At 39.2% G+C, this 20,988-nt stretch overlaps 1 long non-coding RNA gene across 1 annotated transcript in view; it reads left to right on the top strand.

The window, feature by feature from the left end:
• Positions 1–2,127: 2,127 nt before the first annotated feature.
• LOC105865958 (uncharacterized) overlaps positions 2,128–20,988 on the top strand; it is a 138,117-nt gene continuing 119,256 nt past the window's right edge. Inside the window, exon 1 of the long non-coding RNA XR_001151651.2 lies at positions 2,128–2,210. This is a non-coding gene — a long non-coding RNA (uncharacterized LOC105865958). The remainder of the gene's footprint in view (positions 2,211–20,988) is intronic.

The following is a 20,988-nucleotide window of genomic DNA, read 5'->3' as shown; positions in this document are numbered from 1 at the left end:
TTCTTCAGTTATATTAATAATATCAAAGCTGTGTTATATAACATTCTCCAATATGTGGTTCATCTCCACTGTGAAGCACATGGATGATTAAAATTTCCTGTTGCCCTTGAGTTAGGTGTGGCAATGTGACTGGCAATGTGACTCAATGAAATGTGAGTAATAAACATGCATTTCATTACTGGATGGCAGCATTTAATTGCCAGTGCTTGACTCCTCACTATTTTTTTTTTTTTTTTTTTCATTTATGGCAAACTGTGAAGACTTGCTTTTGAGATACTGGAGTGGTAAGATGATGTAAGCCTCTGTCAGCTTGGGTCTCTGAGTGACAAAACGGAGCAGAGCCTTCCACAAACCTGCCTTAGACATGTAGTGTATTCAAAAAACCAAATATTTCTTTTAAAGCACTGAGATTTTGAGGGTGTTTGTTACTGCAGATTTACCCTGCCTATGCTTACTGATATGGTTCTCCTCTTTGCGCCTTTCACTGAAATTCTGAGATAAGAGAAAGGGCCCCATTTAACACACCATCACCTCTATAACTGAAGACATTTTTCTTAGTTGTATTTCTGTACACTTTCTGAGAGTACCTATGTCTTAATCCCATAATGCTAAAATACTTTAATAAATGAATTTATGTGTAGCTGTTCCACAAAGAATCCCATGAGAAAAACTTTGAGGATTTTACGGGGAAGATCAGCATCATAAAAATTTGCTCTCATCTGGTCTATCTGTTCAGACTTGACTGTCCCTCTCTACAACCTGTAACCTCCAGGCCAGGAAAGGCTCTGAAGCCACTTGTTCAGTCTTGCCTCTGAGAATTTATCCTAACATTCATCTACCATTCTTGGAGTTTCTTCTCTCTCCTTTTGGTCTTATCTCTTCCATGAATATAGGTCATCTAACGAAATACTGATATTTATTGAGCATTGTCTTAGATTCAATTCCTCAAGATAGACTCTAAGACAAGGATTCCAGAATAGGTGTTTATTTGAGAGGTGATTCTGGGAAACACCAACAGAGAAGTACGGAAGTGAGAAGGAGATGAGAAGGAACCAATATAGGGCACATTAGTGAGTAAATTATTGCTCAAAACAACTGTGGCTCAAACTTGTTGGGAACCTCTCAGAGACTGTGTAGAACACGCATCTCAGAGTTGTTCTATCTAAGAGGAAGGGAGCTTTGGGTAATAATCCACCAATCCATGACCATAATTGGTTGAGGGCTGTTCTTAGGGGCATTCATTCCATAGTTCTTATTTTTCCTCTGCATAGCCAAGCACAATCCAGTCACAAGAGAAAAATCTCTGACATAGATCCACAAGTGCTTACAGAAAGAATCCTGGACCTGATGGAGAATGGAGAGCTCAGAGAGCCCTGCAACATCTACTACTGTCAGGCCCTATGTTCAGAGTACTGGTACCATACCTCGAGTAATTTAGGACTGAGGCACAGGGAAAAGGAAGTGAGAATGTCAGGCAGACACCAGTTCAGGTACCATGAGGCAGGGTGTTATGTGTTAACAGAATGACTAAAAAGAAGCAATATGAGCATGGAGGAAGGAGAAATTAATTTTCCTTTGGAAAGCAGAAAAAATGGATTTTGACTTGGCTTTAAAGGGTGAAAAGGATTCAGTAAGAAGAGGAGCCTGCCTCAAGTCAAGATACTAGTATTAGCACAGGCATGGCTGCTGCAGCATCCATTATGTTTCAGGAAAATTGCAAGCAGTGGGACTGACTGGACAAAAAGTAGTTAAGATAAAGTAGGAAACAGAGGTGGGAGAGCATGGGGCCAGAAGATGGAGGGCCAAGAGTTTGATTTGTGATATTTTCATGATAGGAAGAGAGTACTATGTTTGCAGTATCTTTTGCAAGTGGACTTAAACTCTTGCCTATGGATCCTTCAGGCAATGCCAGATCCCTCCATTTACCAGCCTTCTCCTCCTCCTCTTTGAACTCTGGGTTTGCCTTTTCTGGTCTGTCTGTGTGTCTGAATATTTATTTCTAAATTCTTTCAGCTGGTTCTGCCTTAGCTCATTCTAGATCCAGAGTTCCAGACGTTGAGCTTTTGCTGGCTGCTTCTCCCAGCATGCACAGCAGCGATGGCCATCTTGGATCCAGTCTGCCATGGTGTTGGATCGTCTCTGCTCCTGCATTGTGTTCTTCCTGCTCCAAAATGCTGTGACCTGACATTCTCACTTCCTTTTCCTGGCAGGTAATTCCTACTTTTATGCCATAGCATGGATTATTAAATAATTATTGAACAATTGCAGTGTACAAGAGTGTTTTGTAAAGAACAATATGTCTTTTGATTCTGTTATAACTATAGACTTGTGGCAAGATCTGCTTATACATTCTGGAATATGTTTTAAGTCACAGAAAACCATATTATTCTTTCATTTGATGGATTATTGTTTCATATGAAGCATTTGTGAACAAGACTGGTAATTATATTTACAATAAAATAACTGAATAAATAAGTAAATAAAATGAGGGTTTTTTTTTTTTTTTTAGCTCTGCTGAGGAAGCATTCATGCTGAGTAAAGCTAGTATAAAAATAAATTTTTCTCTTCAACATGCATTGATACTAACAGCTGACACTGAGAAAGCTTTTATAATTTGCTAAGAATGGTTCTGTGCCATTTAGATGAATTAACATTTTTAATCATTCTGACAACCCTAAGAGATACTGCTGTGACTGTCCCCATTTTACAAATAAAGAAATAGAGACAAAGAGAGGTTAAGTGACTTGCTAAGGTCACACATTTCGGAAGAAGCAGAGTTGGGATTTCAGCCATGACACAGGCTCAGAGTTCTAGCTTCTTAACACTAGGCTGTAGTGTTATTCACCATATTATATTGCAGTGGCTCTCAACATGGGACCCTGGGACCAGGAGCATCTGTATCACCTGGAGACATGTTAGAAAGGCAAATTCTCTGGCTACCGCCCAACTTACTAAGTCAGAAATTCTGGGGATGGCGCCCAGCAATCTGTTTTGAAACCAAGCCCTCCAGGGGATACAATGAACACTAAAATGTTTTACAACCACTGCTAGACTGCTATCTATGTTGCAAATGCTGTTGGATTTACCCTTTAAGTTATATCTTCTTTTGGGGAAGTAGCAGAGACTTCTGCTATCTAAGCAGCCACATGGGGAGTGGGTTCTAGTGTCCTATTTTGTCCTATTTTGAGAAGGATGCTACTAATAGTCTCGTTAGACCTTCATTTTCCCATCTATAGACTAATATGGCACTCTTTTCCCACCTTCCTGGAAACTTTGTGGACAATGAAGGAAATGCTGCATGTGATTGAATTTTTAAATAACATGTGGCTTTGATAAAATTTAAAGTCCATGGGTATGTCATAAAGCCAGCTATCCATAACTGAGGATTAGTTATAATTATACTACTGATAACTGAATAGGGCAAAAGTAAGAAGTTTTGTTTCATTCCTTTTAAGTTGTTAACTTTTACTGGCATGTTATTTACTATAAACAGATAAGGCTAGAATAAAGCAGTTTTTCACATTCCTTTCATGAAAACTCCAAAGCCATACAGTGAGTATACAGTTACCACTGGCCTCAAACCGATGAGAGGCAATTTTGCTGTCTTGTTTGATTTTTGTCTTTTCAGCCAGGCTTTCTCTGACACCTTAATTTTTACTTATCACTCCCTGGAGTTCTTTATTTCTCTTTGACACAGAGAAAAGTTATTTGTTCTCTTCTGCTTTTCCCACCTGTCTTCCCAAGTTTTCTTTTATCCTGTCTTTCTGGTATTTTGAAGAACCACTTTATAAAATGCTAAGCTTAGCTTTTCTCTATGCACCCTATTTCAGACGCTGCAGAAAATTCCAGGTGTGCCAATTTGTTTTGATGTTCAGCTGCTGCCCATTACTCAGTGTGGTCTGGGGCAGGGATTACAGCAGTGTTCTTGAACTTTAATGTTGTACAAGGCACTGGGAAATCTTGCTGAAATACAAATTCTTCTTCTAACAAGTTCCTGGACCCACACTTGGAGTAGCAAAGCTCTACCTTTGGTTCTTTTCCCTGGGTGCACATTGGAATCACATGGAAGGTGGGGGTTACCTAAAGACCATCAGTACCTTATAGATTCTGTCTCAGTTGATCCTAGGTGAAGGCATGGGCCTTCAGTGGTTTCCTGAAGCTATCTGTCATGCAGCCTCAGACATGTGTTCTAACTGCTCTGAGAGACAGCAGTGTAGTGGTTGAGAGCAACGCACTGGATCCTGACCTTCTGGATTTGAATCTCCACTCACATGATTATTAACTGTGTGACCATGGACAATTAATTAGCCTTTCTGTGTCCTGGTTTCCCCACCCAAAATGGGGATAAGATGCTTGGTAGGCAGATAGGTAGGCTGGAGGTTCTTAACATGGCAAACCCTACCCTAATAGATTAAAGGGTTATTATGAATTAAAAAATGCCAAGTGCTTAGAATAGGATCTTAGTTGTCTAGTGCTATGTAACTAATTATTTAGAACCTGGTTTAAGACAATAAGCATTTACTATCTTACTTTTCTATAGATCAGGAATTTGGGAGTAACTTTGTCTCAAAGTCTCTAATGAAGTTGCAATCAAGATGGTTGAGGCTTTCAAAAGCATTTAAATCAAATGAGATATTAAGAGCAACTCAGAAGGGCAGGAAGAGAAACCAGGTTAGGTCCAGGCAGGTCAATTAAGCTGTTTCTGTAAAAAATGGGAACTCACAAAAGAAAAAAAACCTGGGTGGATGGCCATGGTAGTCCTTGGAATGGTTCTCCAAAAGTAGTGGTTCTTGAACTTTCCTGTGAATTTGGATCACCTGGAGAGCTTTCAAAAAATCCCCAATGTCCAGACCACAACCCATGACAATTATGTTACAATGGTCTCTGAGGGTGGGACCCAGGCATCAGTATTTTAAAATCTCTCCAGGTGATTCCAATGTGCATTCAAGTTGGAGAACAATTTTCCTACAGAATTTTCCTTAGCAAAGCAGACTTTTACTTTACTGTTATAAAAACTATTGTATATTTAGGCATCAAAGATTTAATAATAGTGGAGACCATGTTGAAAGTATTCAACACCCATGCTCATACCCTCTCATGGTGTTTTCTTTCCAATTGCCCTATGTAGCCTGTACATATCTTTTTTTTTTTTTTTTTTTTTTTGCCCTGGGAACCTCTGATAATCAGGGAAACACATAGTCCTCTGACCTTGTCTATGTGTAGAATAAAGAACACGAATTTACAGCTTGGCAGAATCCCTTTTATCAACAAATGGTTTTAGCTTTCTAGCAGTTTCCCCTAGTGTGTTTCTAAGGCTCCGTGAGACACAGACATGATATAGCCAGGCTGCGGCAGTTTGCCTGTACATGATGCTGCTTGAAGTCCTTCAAAGAGCAGTTCACCTGGTCTCTTCTTAGCTTGTGGACAACTGGACTCCCCCACACAACTGTATCGTATGCTCAGACCTGCTGTGGGCTGAGGGTCAGGAACATTTTAAGCATTAGTCCTCAGTTCTTCAGAATCTGTAGAATTGAATCACTGTAGAAACAGATTGGGATTTTCCAGGTCAGGTACAAGCTAAATTTCATCAGTCACCAGATGAATGGCAACATCTGATTTCTTTCTTTCTTTTCTTTTTCTTTTTTTGCTGATTCCTGCACGTAGGAAACCACATTAGCAATGCTTGTGCAATAGGGACAGAAATTGGAAAACTGGGGAGCCCTGAACTGCCAGCCAAAAAACTGGGACCTTACCAAGGGTTGACATTATTCCTGTTGAATAAGTTTTTTTTTTAAAACGAAATCCTGAATCTTCTATTTAGGAGCTAGGTGGTTGAGATGGTATAATACTTTTGTTTTCAGTTGACAGTAAAAGGGGAAAACTGACATAGGTATTTCAAAGGTGAAGTTTATTTCTAAGGTTTAGAAACCCAGGCAAAAGATACTAAAGTTGTGCAATGCTTTTGAAAGGAATGCCCTCTATTGGTCCCAATGTCCACATGAATAACATACATTCTAATATTATTATTTTTATTAGCTCTAAAATACCACCGTATTACCTTTTGTTCTTCAAGCAATGTTCCTACATACCTATGATGCTAGAATTTTTTGAAAATTTCATATTGGCCCTACAGTCCTAAAATTGAATAATTGCCTCCAGAATCTTCATTTAAAAAATCAATTTCTGTCTGAATTTCTTAATTATATACCACGAGAGTGATTAAGCATGTCCCATTCACTAAATCTTAATTCTTTTTTTATTTCATTAGATTTAGGGGATAAAAGTGTACCAGTGGAGTTTTGTTATATGGATATATTGTATAGTGGTAAAGTCTTTAGCATATGCATCATCTGAATACCATACATTTTACCCAATAGGTAATTTTTCATCCCTCACCTGCATCCTACTTTCCACCCTTTTGAGTCTTCAGTATCTGTTATACCACAGATATCCTTCAATATCTGTATGACCGTGCGTGTGTAGCCATAGCTTAGCTCATACTTATAAGTGAGAACGTGATATTTGGTTTTCCATTCCTGAGTTACTTCACTAAAGTTAATGGCTTCCAGTTCCATACCAGGTGCTGCAAAAGATATTATTTTGTTCCTTTTTACAGCTGTGTAGTATTCCATGGTGTGTGTGTGTGTGTGTGTATACACACCATATTTTATTTATCCACTCATTAGTTGATGAGCACTTAGGTCCCATACCTTTGTGATTGCAAATTGTGCTGCCATAAACATGCAAGTGGAGGCATTTTTTGATGTAATGATTTTTTTCCCTCTGGGTAGATACCCAGCAGTGGGATTGCAGTTCCTCTTATGGTTGATTTCTAGTTTTATTCCACTGTGATGTAAGAAGATACTTGATATGATTTCAATTTTTAAAAAACTTATTGAGACTTGTTTTGTGGCCTAACATATGGTCTATCGTGGAGAATGTTCCATGTGCTGATGAGAATGAAGTATATTTTGTGGTTGTTGGATTGAATATTCTATAAATGTCTGGTAGATCCATTTAGTCTAATGTCCAATTTAAGTCCCATGTTTCTTTGTTGATTTTTTGTTTGAATGATTTGTTTAGTGCTGTGAGTGGGATGTTGAAGACTCCCACTATTGTTGAGCTTTTGTCTCTCTCTTTTCTTAGCTCAAGTAGTATTTGTTTTAGGCATCTGGGTGCTTTGGTGTTGGGTGCATGTATATTTAGGATTATTACCTTCTTGTTGAACACTTTATCATTATGTAATGGACCTTATTTGTCTTCTTTTATTGTTTTTGTTTTAAAGTCTGTTTTTTTTTTTTTTTTTGAGACAGAGTCTCACTTTCTTGCCTAGGCTAGAGTGAGTGCCGTGGCATCAGCCTAGCTCGCAGCAACCTCAAACTCCTGGGCTTAAGCAATCCTCCTGCCTCAGCCTCCCGAGTAGCTGGGACTACAGGCATGCGCCACCTTGCCCGGCTGATTTTTATATTATATATATTAGTTGGCCAATTAATTTCTTTCTATTTTTATGGTAGAGACGGGGTCTCGCTCAGGCTGGTTTTGAACTCCTGACCTTGAGCAATCTGCCCGCCTCGGCCTCCCAGAGTGCTAGGATTACAGGCGTGAGCCACCGCGCCCGGCCAAGTCTGTTTTATCTGATGTAAGTATAGCAACTCCTGCTTGCTTTTGGTTTCCATTTGTGTAGAATATCTTTTGCTACCCCTTTATCTTCAGTCTGTAAGTATCTTTAAGTAAGGTGATTTTCTTATAAATAGCATATAGTTTTTTTTTTTTTTTTTTTTTGCTCAAGAAACTGAAATCTAGAGCATATAGTTTGATCATGTGTTTTTAACCATTCCATCAATCTATCTCTTATGCGCAGCATTTAATCCATTTACATTCAAGGTTAATAATGGTATGTGAGGTTTTGTTCCTGCCATGATGTTATTTGCTATGTAGTTGCTGTGTAGCCTCACTTGTGTAATTGTTTTATAAGACTCGTGAGCTTTATACTTTCATGTATTTTTATGATGGCAGGTATTGACTGTTCATTTTCATGGTTAGAGCTCCCTGGAATATTTCTTGTAGGGCGGGTCTAGTGGTGACACATTCCCTCAGTGTTTGCTTGTCTGGGAAACTTTATTTCTTCTTCACTTATGAAGCTTATTCTAGCAGGATACAAAATTCAAGGTTGACAATTTTTTCTTTAAGAATTCTGAAAATAGGATCCCAATCTCTTCTGGCTTATAAGGTTTCTGTTGAGAAGTCCACTTTTAGTCTGATCAAATTTCTTTTATAGGTGACTAGACACGTTTCTTTTGCTGATTTTAGGATTTTTCCTTTATGTTGACCTTAGATAGTCTGATGACTACATGTCTCAATGAAGTCCTTCTTGCAGTGTATTTCCCTGGAGTTCTCTGAGCTTTTTTTTTTTTTTTTTTAGACAGAGTCTCACTCTATGGCCCAGGCTGCTAGAGTGCAGTGGCATCATCATAGCTCACAGCAACCTAAAACTCCTGGGCTCAAGTGATCCTTCTGCCTCAGCCTCCCCAGTAGCTGGGACTACACCATTGCACTCAGATAATTTTTTCTTCTTCTTCTTTTTTTTTTTTTTTTTAGTAGAGACAGGTCTGGCCCTTGTTCAGGCTGGTCTCAAACTCCTGGCTTCAAGAGATCCTCCAGCCTTGGACTCTCAGAGTGCTAGGATTATAGGCGTGAGCCACCACACCCAGGAGACAATTTTGATTTTTGTTAGGAATCATTGCTAGAGAGCTAGTGTGATCCTTTGGGGTGTCATTACACCCTGTATTTTCATACTGCCAGAATTGTTATGCTGGTTCCTTCTCATCGGAAGAAACTATCTTTTCTTAGTTTTGAATTTACTTTTGTTTGGATGGGATTTGTGATTTTGTTTTCCCTTGAGGATGTGACTATATATTGCATACCATCCTTTGGCTTTGCTTCTGGGTGCTTTCAGTGGCAAACTGAATTCTTTGGTTGTAGGTTGCTTTAGTATGGTGGCTTTCTCAACTGCTGGTTGTAGTAGCAATGTATTCAGCATGTGAGCAGGCTCATCGCCTTCTGAGGAGCCACCACATGTCTCAAGAAGCTTGTCTTGTTCTTAAGTGCTGCGTGCTTGTGTCAGCAGATTTTGTATTGGGATGTGCAGTGTGACTTCCAGGCCAGTAGATGGCACTTGAGGAGCCGTCTGAGACGGTAGCAATCGGGTTCATGCTTGATCTTTGTTTACCAGGAACAGCTGTCAGTTGTTGCAGGCATTGGGCTGCCACTGTGGACTGCGCTGTGGCCTGAGCACCCTCCTCAGTCCTGGCCCGGGTCGGGATGGGTAGGGGCGGTGAAGCTAGGTGGCGCTGTACTGGGCAAGGCTGTCCTTGGGTGCCACAGTGGGGAGCACAAGCCTTTGATGGTGCTGGAGGAGCTCCTGGTTGAATTGCTATCTCCGCACAGTCAGTACCCAGAGGGAGGGTACTGCCCCAGTCTCACAGCCTGGGCAGGTAGGAACATGACCCATTTTTCTGTCACCCCCCATCTCTATGCTCAGAAAGCTCAGTTCAGTCAGACACTGCTTTCTCTCTCCAGGCCGCAATGCGGACGAGAGTCATAAAAGACTCCTGTCCTGTGACTCACTGTCCAAATGGCTGCAGTGCAATGCCTCTTCCTTCAGCCCCAAACCCACAGTTCCCCCGTTCTCCTGCTCTCCTCTGTGGAGACACTGCCACTCTATGCAGAGGGAGAGAGGGGCCCTGCTTTTTGGGCAATCCCTGGCCGGGTGGCTGCACTACCAGTGGGGACGCTGTTGTCCCCCTCAGACCCAGAAAGGTGGTCCTCGGTGCCAACTTCCAGGGGCAGCAGCCTCTGCTGTGTCCGCAGCAATGGGGGAGGAGGAGAGAAAGTCTCCCTCTCCGAGCCTGGGCCAGAAGCAGTGTGGCCAACAGGGAGGTTTCCGCTCCGCCCTGCAGAGCCAAGCACAGCCTGTGCGTGTCTGCTGCAGGCGGTGTCCCCGCTCCCACGCACAAGCGGGGAACCCTCGCACTCAGGAAAGCGCGTGCTCCGGTTTCCTTTCTCCCAAGGGCTGGCTCCCTCGGTGTGCTGCACTTTCCCTTTCCTTAGGGGCAGCGCTCCCTGGTGGCTAGGCCACTGGGAACCTGCCCCTCCCTGGGCCCAACCAGCCCTGTGTGGCTGCTGTCCTCTGAGCAGGCACCAGGGATGCCAGCAGGGGCTCCTGTGATGTGGCGACACAGGGCTGAGGTTCCCTGGGCAGGACACAGTCCCCTGACGGCTGTGGCCCAAGTAGGGTGCCCTGCTGCTGCTGCTGCTGCTGCTTGAGTCCAGGGGGAGGGCGCGCAGCCTGGCGCGAGTTAGCAGTTTGGTACGATGCCCTCGAGAATCCCCCACGTCGCTGCCCACAGCAATGTTTGGTTCACGAGGGCAGAGGAGCTCGCTGACATTTTGGGTGCTGGCTGTTCCCTGCAGGGGCGACAGGAACCAACACATCCCCATCTACCCTTTCCACACAATGCCAAGTCTCCAGGGTTCCTCCCCATCTCTGCCAGCCTCTTGCTTCCTTTTTCTGTGCAGCAGATTGTTCCCACGAGTTTTCCACTGCGCTCCAACTCTGTCCCCTTGATATTCCATTTGAGTTATGACCATTCACTTGTAACTTTGTCTTTTCACTCTGAGGAGAACTCATGTCCAACGTCTCGAGTTAGCCATCTTGAACCCTTGCGCCTCCTTTTTGGTAGAAATACTGCCTATATTCTGTGTACTACTATTATATAAATAACTTTCCCAGAGTGTGGCTTATTATTTCTCTTCTTTATGCTGACTGTCGCTGGAAATGAATTTAAAAAATTAATGTGGTAACATTTTCCATCCTTTATTATCTATATTGTGCTTTTGTATGTCATGTTTAAAGAGATCTTTTCCTAACTCTACGGCATGAGGACATTTCTTCTACATTTCATTCCAATATTTAAAAATTATGAATATTTTATTTAAGTCTTTAATTCAGCTGGAATTCATTTTTGTATGAGGTGGAAATCTAATCTGCTTAAAAAGGTGCACAACTATTAATAATTATCCCAGAAATTACTGAATAATATAACTTTCCCTATAGGTTTGCAATGCCATTTCTGTCAAATATTAAGTGTCTATACATGTCGGGGTCTATTTTTAGGTTCTCTGTTTTGAACACTGGTCAACTTATCTATCTTTTTAGCAAACACACCCTTTCTAGATTTCTATAGATTTAAAATTAGTCCAAGTTTCTTTATTTTACCTATCTTCAAATATTTCTTTCTTTTTTTTTTTTTTTGAGACAGAGTCTCACTTTGTTGTCCAGGCTAGAGTGAGTGCCATGGCGTCAGCATAGCTCACAGCAACCTCAAACTCCTGGGCTGGAGTGATCCTTCTGCCTCAGCCTCCCGGGTAGCTGGGACTACAGGCATGCGCCACCATGCCCGGCTGATTTTTTTTTTTTATATATATATCAGTTGGCCAATTAATTTCTTTCTGTTTATAGTAGAGACGGGGTCTCGCTCTTGCTCAGGCTGGTTTTGAACTCCTGACCTTGAGCAATCCGCCCGCCTCGGCCTCCCAAGAGCTAGGATTACAGGCGTGAGCCACAGCGCCCGGCCTATTTCTTGATTATTTTTTTGCCTTTTAAAATTCTTTTATCATTATTATTTTTCTGGAGACAATATCTCACTGTGTCACCCAGGCTGGAGTGCTGTGGTGTGATTATAGTTCATTACAACCTTGAATTACTGGATTCAAGTGATCCTCTTGTCTCACCTTCCTTAGTAGCTGGGACTACATGTGCATGCAACCACACCTGGCTAAGTTTTAAAAAATGTTTTGTGGAAACGGAGTCTTGCTATGTTGCTCAGGCTGGTCTTGACCTCGTGGCCTTAAGCGATCCTCCCACTTCAGCCTCCCAGAGTGCTGGGATTATGGGCATGAGGCACCTTGCCCATCATTTTTTGGACTTTCTGTGAAATTTTAGAATGAATGTCATGTGTGATAAAAATTTATAGGTTAATTTGGGGACTACTAATTTTTTAAAAATTGAGTCTTCCTATCAGTTAATATCATATCTTATTAAAAATGGACATTTTCTAGTTCTTCAGCATAAAAATGCAGTTGATTTTTGTATATTGATTCTGTTTTTGTCAACCTTGCTAAACTTTCTTATTAATTATGACAAATTGTATTTATATTCTTTTGGATTCTCTACTTCAATAGTTGTACTGATTTGAAAAATGTTCACAGATTCTTTGATACTTGTTCCTTCAAGAGGTGGAGCCTAATCACTTTTCCCTGAGTGTGGGCTAGACTTAGGGACTCAATTGCAACAAACAGAATAAAGTGGAAGTGATGGTGTGTCACGTCTGAGATTTGGTTATCAAAGATGCTGTAGCCAAATTGGTATTAACTGAGCAGCACCTAAGTGGACACATAGGTACTACAGTAATAGGGTATTGGGCAGGTGGGAGGGGGGAGGGAGGCGGGTATATACATATATAATGAGTGAGATGTGCACCATCTGGGGGATGGTCATGCTGGAGACTCAGACTTATTGGGGGAGGGGGGAATGGGCATTTATTGAAACCTTAAAATCTGTACCCCCATAATATGCCAAAATTAAAAAAAAAAAAAGATGCTGTAGCTTCTGTTTTGCCCTCTCTCTGCCTCTCTAATACCTCACTCTGTGGCAAGCCAAGCTGCCATGTCATGAGGGTACTCAGGCAGCCCTGTGGAAGGTCTCATGTGGTGGGGAACTGAGGCCTCCTGCCAACACTGGAAGTGAGGCGTCCTGCCAATAGCCATGGGAGTGAGCCATCTTGGAAACAGATCCTCCAGTCCCAGTCAACCTTCCAAAGGACTGCAGCCTCAGCAGACATTTTGACTACAGTCTCCTGAGAGACCCAGAGCCTGTAAGCTGCTTCTAGATTCCTGACCCTCAGAAACTGTTTGAAGTAACAAAGATCTTTTTTAGGGCAGGAAAAATTCAACATACATTTTATTATAACTATATAAATATTATTCACGGCCAAGTCACATAGTGTACTAAGAAGAAATTGACTTTATGTAACCTTTTCTTTTCCTAGAGTTAATAATTGTTTCCTCTCTTTTCTTTTTTATTTGGTTGTTTTCTTTGAACCTCTTAGCAATTCTTTCATCTTTAATGTCCCAATTACTCTCCATCCTCAGGCCAGGACTCAGATTTTCAAAAGCAATAATAATTCTCAACTTTCTTTCAACTTTTGGAATCTCAGTTTTTACCCAGTGAGATACAATTCTTGAAGAAAATTATTGGCTAATCAAAGAAAGCTGATTTTTTCCCTCATTCTTAAATTTCTTTGTTTTCTCCCCCTGTCAACAGCTTTATTTAGATATTACTGATGTAAAAATTGTATATACTTACATTGTACAATTTGATGTATTGATATATGTATATATTGTGAAATGATCACCACATTCCAGCTAATTAATATTAATATATCTGTCACCTCTACATAGTTAACAATTTTGTCTTTGTGTGTGTTGAAAAGATTTAAGATTTATCTGTTCAGCGGATTTCAAGTCTGCAATATAGTACTATTAACTCTTGTCACCATGATGTGCATTAGCTCTCCAGAATTTGTTCATCTTACATAAGTGAGACTTTGTACCCTTTGACCAACATCGCCCCATGCTGCCCTCTCCCTAGCCCCTGGCAACCACTGTCCTACTACTCTTAGCTTCTATGAGTTCGACTATTTTAGATTCCACATATAAGTGAGATCATGCAGTATTTATCTTCCAGTATCTAACTTATTTCACTTACCATAATGTCCTCCAGCTTCATCTATTTGCTGCAAATAGCAGGATTTCCTGTTAAGGCAGAATAACATTTCATTGTATATATAAACCACATTTTCTTTATCTATTCATTAATCAAAGGACGTTTTTGTTGTTTCCCTAGTATGGTTATTATGAATAATGCTGCAATTAACATGGGAATGCAGATATCTCTTTGACATACTGATTTCATTTCCTCTGGATATATACCTGGAAGTGGGATTGCTGGATCATATAGTAATTCTATTTTTAATTTGTTGAGGAATCTATACCATTTTCCATAATGGCTATATTAATTCATGGTCTCATCAACAGTGTACAAGTGTTCCGTTTTCTACACATCCTCACTAACAGTTGTTATCTTTATGTCCTTTTGGTAATAGACATCCTACCAGATGTTACAGGTGTTACATGATAGCTCATTGTGATTCAATTTGTGTTTCCATGATAATTGGAGATGTTCAGCACCTTTTCATATATACCTATTGGCAATTTTAATTTCTTTTTTTTTTTTGAGACAGAGTCTCACTCTTTTGCCTGGGCTAGAGTGCTGTGGCATTATTAGCCTAGCTCACAAGCAACCTCAAACTCCTGGGCTCAAGTGATCCTCCTGCCTCAGCCTCCTGAGTAGCTGGGACTAATTATATACATATATATATGTATGTATTAGTTGTCCAGCTAATTTCTTTCTATTTTTTTATTAGAGATGGGGTCTCACTCTTGCTCAGGCTGGTCTCGAACTCCTGAGCTCAAACCATCCTCCCGCCTCGGCCTCCCAGAGTGCTAGGATTACAGGCTTGAGCCACCACGCCCAGCCTAATTTCTTCTTTTGAGATGTGTCTTTTTAGGTCCATTGCCCATTGTTTACTCAGGTTATTTTATTTTATTTTTTTGCTGTTGAGTTGTAGGAGTTTTTAAAAATATTTTGAATATTAATGTTGAGTTTGGTTTTGTGTTGGAGAAAGATGTCCTTTTTCTTTGTCTCCTGGCTTGGAAGAATCACAGGCAGGGCTGGTGTGACGGAGTGATGACAGACTCGAATCACTTCCACACCAGTAGCCTTTATTGCGAAGGGGAGGGTAGAAAGCAAAAGTATGTTTCAAAATGAGAAATGGGTCTGTCTCCATGAGTGGAGAAGACCTTGTATGGTCTTCCTTTTATGGTGGTTTTCTAAATTTATGCTAAGCCTGGGGTGGAATATTCATGATCATTCTGAGGAAAAGGTGGAGAATTCTTGGAATCAGGGTTCCTCCTCCTTTTCTACCTTATAGGATAACTTCTGAGGGCTGCCATGGTATTTGTAAACTGTCATGACACTTGAGGGTGTGACTTTTACTATGCTAATGAGGGAAAGTAGGTAAAGAGTTCACCTTAGGTCATAATCTCCACTGTCTGCACATGCTCTTGGTCAGGAAAAGTCCCCACCCTCAAGTTCCTGCTGTTGTGATTTCTTTCCTCTGTTGTTATTGGTCCTGACCCCTCAGCCCTTGCCCACATCCCCCATTGCCTGCCCTGCCACCTGCATGTCTAACCTCCTGCCCTGCCACCTGCATGGCCTTAGTCCTACCTAACAATTAACCCATTGTCAGATATATAATTTGCAAATATTTTCTCTCATTCTGTAGATTGACTTTTCACTCTTATTGTTTTCTTTGTTATGTAGGATCTTTTTAGTTTGATGTAATTCCACTTGTCTATTTTTGCTTTTGTTGCCTGTGATTTTGTTGTCATTTTTAATAAATTATTGCCAAGACCAATGTCAAGGCTTTTCTCCATTTTTAAAGGAGTTTCATGATTTTACTCTTAAGTATTTAATCCATTGAGTTGATTTGGTGTATAGTATAAGGGTCCAATTTCATTCTTTTGCATGTGGATATCCATTTCCCAACACTATTTGTTGAAGAGACTATTTTTTTCTCATTGTGTTTTCTTGGCACTCTTGTTGAAGATCATTTGACCATGAATGTCTAGGCTTATTTCTGGGTTCTCTATTCTACTCCATTGGTATATGTGTCTATTTTTATGCCAGTACCATGCTATTTTGATTCCTATAGCTTTGCATTATAATTTGAAGTCAGGAAGTATGATGCCTCCAGTTTTGCTTTTGTTGCTCAAGATTTCTTTGGCTATTTGTGGTCCTTGGTGGTCCTATATGAAATTTAGGATTGTATTTTCTATTTCTGTAAAAAAGAGCAATTATTTTGAATTCTTCATCACATAATTAATGGATCTCCCTTTCTTCAGGGTTGGGTACTGGAAGTTCTTTTGGTGGTGTTATGTTTCCTTGTTTTTTTCTTGTTCCTTGTATACTTGTATCAGTGTCTGTGCATTTGAAGGAGGAGTTACCTCTTCTAGACTTTAGGGACTGGCTTTGGTAAGGAAAGATTTTCACTTGCAAGGGAGAGGGGGCATGGAATTGCTGACTGGAGAGGCATGCTGGAGTGTGCTATAGCACACCAGATCTAGTGGTGCATGGGACACCGACTGTGGACCTGTGCTGCAGCTCCATATCCAAGGGGCTTTGGAGATTGGTGTCTCTTGCAGCTGGGGTCTGTGATGTTGGAGACTTTGTGGCCCTTGGTTTTTTTAATTGGTAAGTTTAACTCATTTATATTTATTACAAGCACTGTTACACTTAAATTTATTTATTTCCATCATATTACTTTATATTTTTGCATACATGTTTTTTCTCCTTTTCTCTCTTTTTTCTAGCATTTATTTTATTGAGTTTTTTGTATTCTCTGATGTCTCCTCTCTATTAATTTAGAAATTATAGATTCTATTTCCATGGATTTGGGGATTACACTTAAATTAACTACAAATAACAATCAGATTTTCCATGGCAACAACAGGTATCAGAAGACAATGAAAAATGCCTTCAATTTATTTTTATTTTTTATACTTATAAGATTAAAAAATTTAGCTATGAATTTCTGTTTTTTATGCTTAAAAATTTTGTGCTGCTTTAAACTAAGGAGTCATATTTTTCATCAATTTTGGCAAATTCTCAGCCATTATCTTCTCAAATATCACCTCTTTTATTTTTTTGGACTTCCAGTTTTATGTAATCTTCTCATTTTTATAAAATCTTCTTTCTGCTCTATATTTCCACACCTCTTATTTTTATTTATTTGTCTTGAAATAATTCTATCTTCTATAATACTAATTTGTTTTTAAATTTAATCTGTATTTTAACCCAGCTGTTGAGATTTAATTTCAATGTCATTGGTTCTTTCTCTAAATCTTTCAGCTATTTTCCCCCCAGAGCATTCTGTTTTTTCAGTATAGTTTCCATTTTTTTAGCTCTTTATTAAAAAAGATAATAATCTGATAATAATTTAATAAAGATAATAATCTTTCTCAGATTATTATCTCTGATACCTCAAATTCTTAGTATGATACATATTCCAGTTTGCTGTATCTGCTGACTTTCTCTGATGGTGAATTGTTTGCTCATGTGGTATATAATTTTTGAATGTGAGTTTATTTTCATCAGGGTTTAGAAATGTTTTACATGTGTGTATATGTGCATAAGAGTTTTGTTTTGGCTCTGCCTAATGCCCTTGGAATTTTTAGGTTGTCCAGTCAGCCTGGAATCTTGACTTCATTTGAATAGTATAAACTCTAGAATTGCTCGGACTCGACATTTAATTTCTTATGGGACAATTCTATTTTATTTCACCTAACATTTTGGGAAAAGACAAGCTTCCTTGACACTTCTCTAGGCCAAAAGCTGATTATGTATTTAAAGTGGCAGCTGCTATTAACAGTGTAAGTAAAAAATTTATTAGAGAGGCTACTATTAGCCCAGTGGTGCAGGCGTAGGGAACCTGTGGCCTTGGGGCCACATGTGGCCTTCTGGATCCTTGAGTGCAGCCTTTTGACTGCATCCAAATATTATGGAACAAATTCTTTTAATAAAGGGATTTGTTCTGTGAAGTTTGGATTTGGTCGGGGGGCCACACTTGGGGATCTGGAGAGCCACATGTGGCCTTGAGGCCACAGGTTCCTGTGTCAAAAGAGGTGATAAAGTGTAACTAGAGAGAGAAGCAGAGCAAACACATCTTCAGGGTCATTTAGGGGGTATTGGCTTTTTTGTCATATACTTTGGTGGTTCCAAGACTAAATTGTCTTTTTTTGGTCATTCCATTTCTGGAAGTCGGTAGTTAATGTGATTCCCCTGAGTTTTCTGGTTTATATTCTCCTCCCCTTGAAATTTTCTTTATCTAAAGATGACCTGCCTGTACTGTATATGACCAAGTCCATTTTTAGCATCAGTTTTCACTTTTTTGTTCCTTGCTTTTTTGGTAATCATCAGTGGTTGTATTATCCCCACTGGCCAATCTCCCTGTGTGCTATTAATACATTATCTAATCTACATTTCTCTAAATATTATTTAAGTCTCAAGACCCTTCCAAGTTATACCACTTTCTCCCATTTCTGGTCTTCATTGTTATTAGAGTTAGTAAAATGCCACTTAGCACTTTATCATTTCCTACTTGTATTCCTCAAGTGAGATGGTGACCAACTTGAAAGTTGGGGCCATATCTTGGAGAAACTTCATAGTTCCCAAAAAATCTGATTCATGCTATTGCTAGTCACAGAGATGTCTCTTTTCTGAGACACATTTCTCAGGTTCCCAAGCTCATACATTATTAGTTTATGTCAATTGTCAAAGTATAATATAGGTATTTTAAAAATAAATGGTGAAGGACTATGAATATTTCTCCCCTCCATTAGGACTAGAAATACAATTTATGGAATTTATTGTCTTTTATATTTTCCTCTACTTATTTGTTCTTTACTAAGTGAAATGTATTTTTGGTAGTATGTAAATGATGAATGCAAACAAAGTAGTGGTTTTAAGTTAAGAAGTTCATTTATCTCATTCCTCATGCCAGAGGAATGAGAGATAATTAGCCTACATTAATGTAAAAGAATCACTAGCTTTTATTTTTAAAATTTCTACTTTAGAATTTATTGAAATTATCCCAGGCAGCATTGAATGTGAGGTTTCCAATGATGGCTTTCAAAATTTATTTTATTGTGGTTTTTTCTGATAGACTTATTAGAGAACTGACACATTTCTATTTCTCTTCACGAATAAAGGACAATAGAATTACTCAAGTCTAACAGGTATTTATAGAGATGCATGCATATTTATCTAGTTCACTTCCTTTTTCTTTTAATTAGACACAGTTGGGATTTGAAGAGAAGCAAATATAGACCTTATAGTCAAACAATTAACATGAGAGCAGAATATATCAGTTTTTCTTTAAAAAGTCAGAAGTTCTTCCATATTCCCCTAGTGTGTTATTAATTCTCTTGGCATGTTATACAGCAAAATGAAAGTATTTATGAATGTGGCTACTTCTTTTAACAAGTTCCAATAACTGCTTCCTAAACCTCGTGTTTTTATATCAATTACATACAGTAAGCACTGAAACCGACAAAAGAGAATTGCAGGGGCCTTACTTGAGATATTCATGTTAAATGAGGACTGCTGCCTGCCAAAAGTAAAATGTGGATATAATTTTATAACACCATTTTATAATTAAAGTCATAAGTGAGGTTTCCTGCTATTGTTTAAAAATGTGTCATGATAAATTTAAATCAAAGATATGGGCAAAGAAAGGTCTGCAAAGTAACGGATGAAGGCAACTAAGATGGTGCAGGAACAAGGCCCAGTACAGAAAAGAAACACATGCAAACAATTTTAGTGAAATAATTACATTTATTGTAGATGGAGTTCTGTTTTAGAAACTATAACCACTTAGAAACGGTTTTTATTCATGTCAGATTGAGGTTAACTTGTTGGTACTGTCTCTCTATAGAAAGATTTTTATTTTATTTTATTTTTATTAGCAGGGAAATTTAATACATTGATTTAGTGATAAGACCATGTCTTCTGACCAAACACCCAACAAACAAAAGTCCCTAAAACTGAAGAATGTGATTCTAGCATATAGAAGTTTGCAGTAGTTAGCACTGCCAGAGTTAGCAAATACAAATATAGGACACGCATTTAAATTTGAATTTTAAATAAACCACAAATATATTTTTAGTATAAGTGTGTCCCATGTAATATTTGGGACATACTTATACTAAAAATTGTTTATGGATTATCTGGAATTTAAATTTAATTGGGTGTTCTGGATTTTACCTGGCAACCTTAACACAAGTAAAAACACAAATTTTGGCAAAAAATTTTGTATTTCCTTTTTTTTTTAACCTCCAAATACCATCACAAAAATTTTTGTATTTCTAAGCTAAATATTTGAAGGAGAGTAAATTTAAGTGATCAGAGCAGAGAATGAGGTATATGTATTTTTGCACTGTCAGCCCATGAAATTTCTAGTGTTTACAGTTACGTCAATGAATGATGATTTCTGTTCAGTGATGAGGAAGATCTTTGCTTTGCTGGTGGACCTGGTTTGCTAGCGAACACAACTCATTTAAAAGAGCTTCTCCCTGAAGGAGATACTGTCGATTCACATACATGGATAGATTTAATCATTAGGACATTCCTGGCTTTAGTAAGTCATGTTCCTCTAATGTGAAGGCTGTTCCCAATGTATCAATTCATTCATCTTGTCTCTAATACAAGCCATGTGTTCTGTATGGGAGTTGAAAGGACGTTAATCAGAATCTCCCCCTTCAACCAGTCCAAGGGGATACGAAGTCTGTGGTTACATCTCAAATGTCAAGATATGGGGAAATGGATAAAAACATTCAAGGCATATCACTTTAATCCATACTGTTGTTACAATTGCTGTGAAATATGTTGGGGATGGGAAGCCAATGCACCATAAGGCAGTGCCTGTTCAGTGGAAACTATGGCTGGAAGGGGCTGGAGGGCTGTATCTGCTTTTCTTCAGCAGTCACGACTCCCACTGAGTCCATGAGAAGGCAAGAATTGGTATTCAAACTTATGTATAGGTTGATTGTCCTTTAAGAGTAGGGGAAATGTGTAGTCATCTATGATTCAATTTCCTTGTTATAGATCAGTGGTTCTCAATCTTGGCTGTATATAGGAAACACTTGGGAATTTTTGGAACTCCCAATGCCCGGACCACACCCCACATCAAGTAAATTATAATTTTGGGGGCTGGAACCCAGGCATCGGTTGTTATTGAAACTCCCCAG

Source organism: Microcebus murinus, chromosome 16 (genome assembly GCF_040939455.1).
Source record: "Microcebus murinus isolate Inina chromosome 16, M.murinus_Inina_mat1.0, whole genome shotgun sequence".
Taxonomy (NCBI): Eukaryota; Metazoa; Chordata; class Mammalia; order Primates; family Cheirogaleidae; genus Microcebus; species Microcebus murinus.
This window is presented reverse-complemented; position numbering and strand designations above follow the sequence as displayed.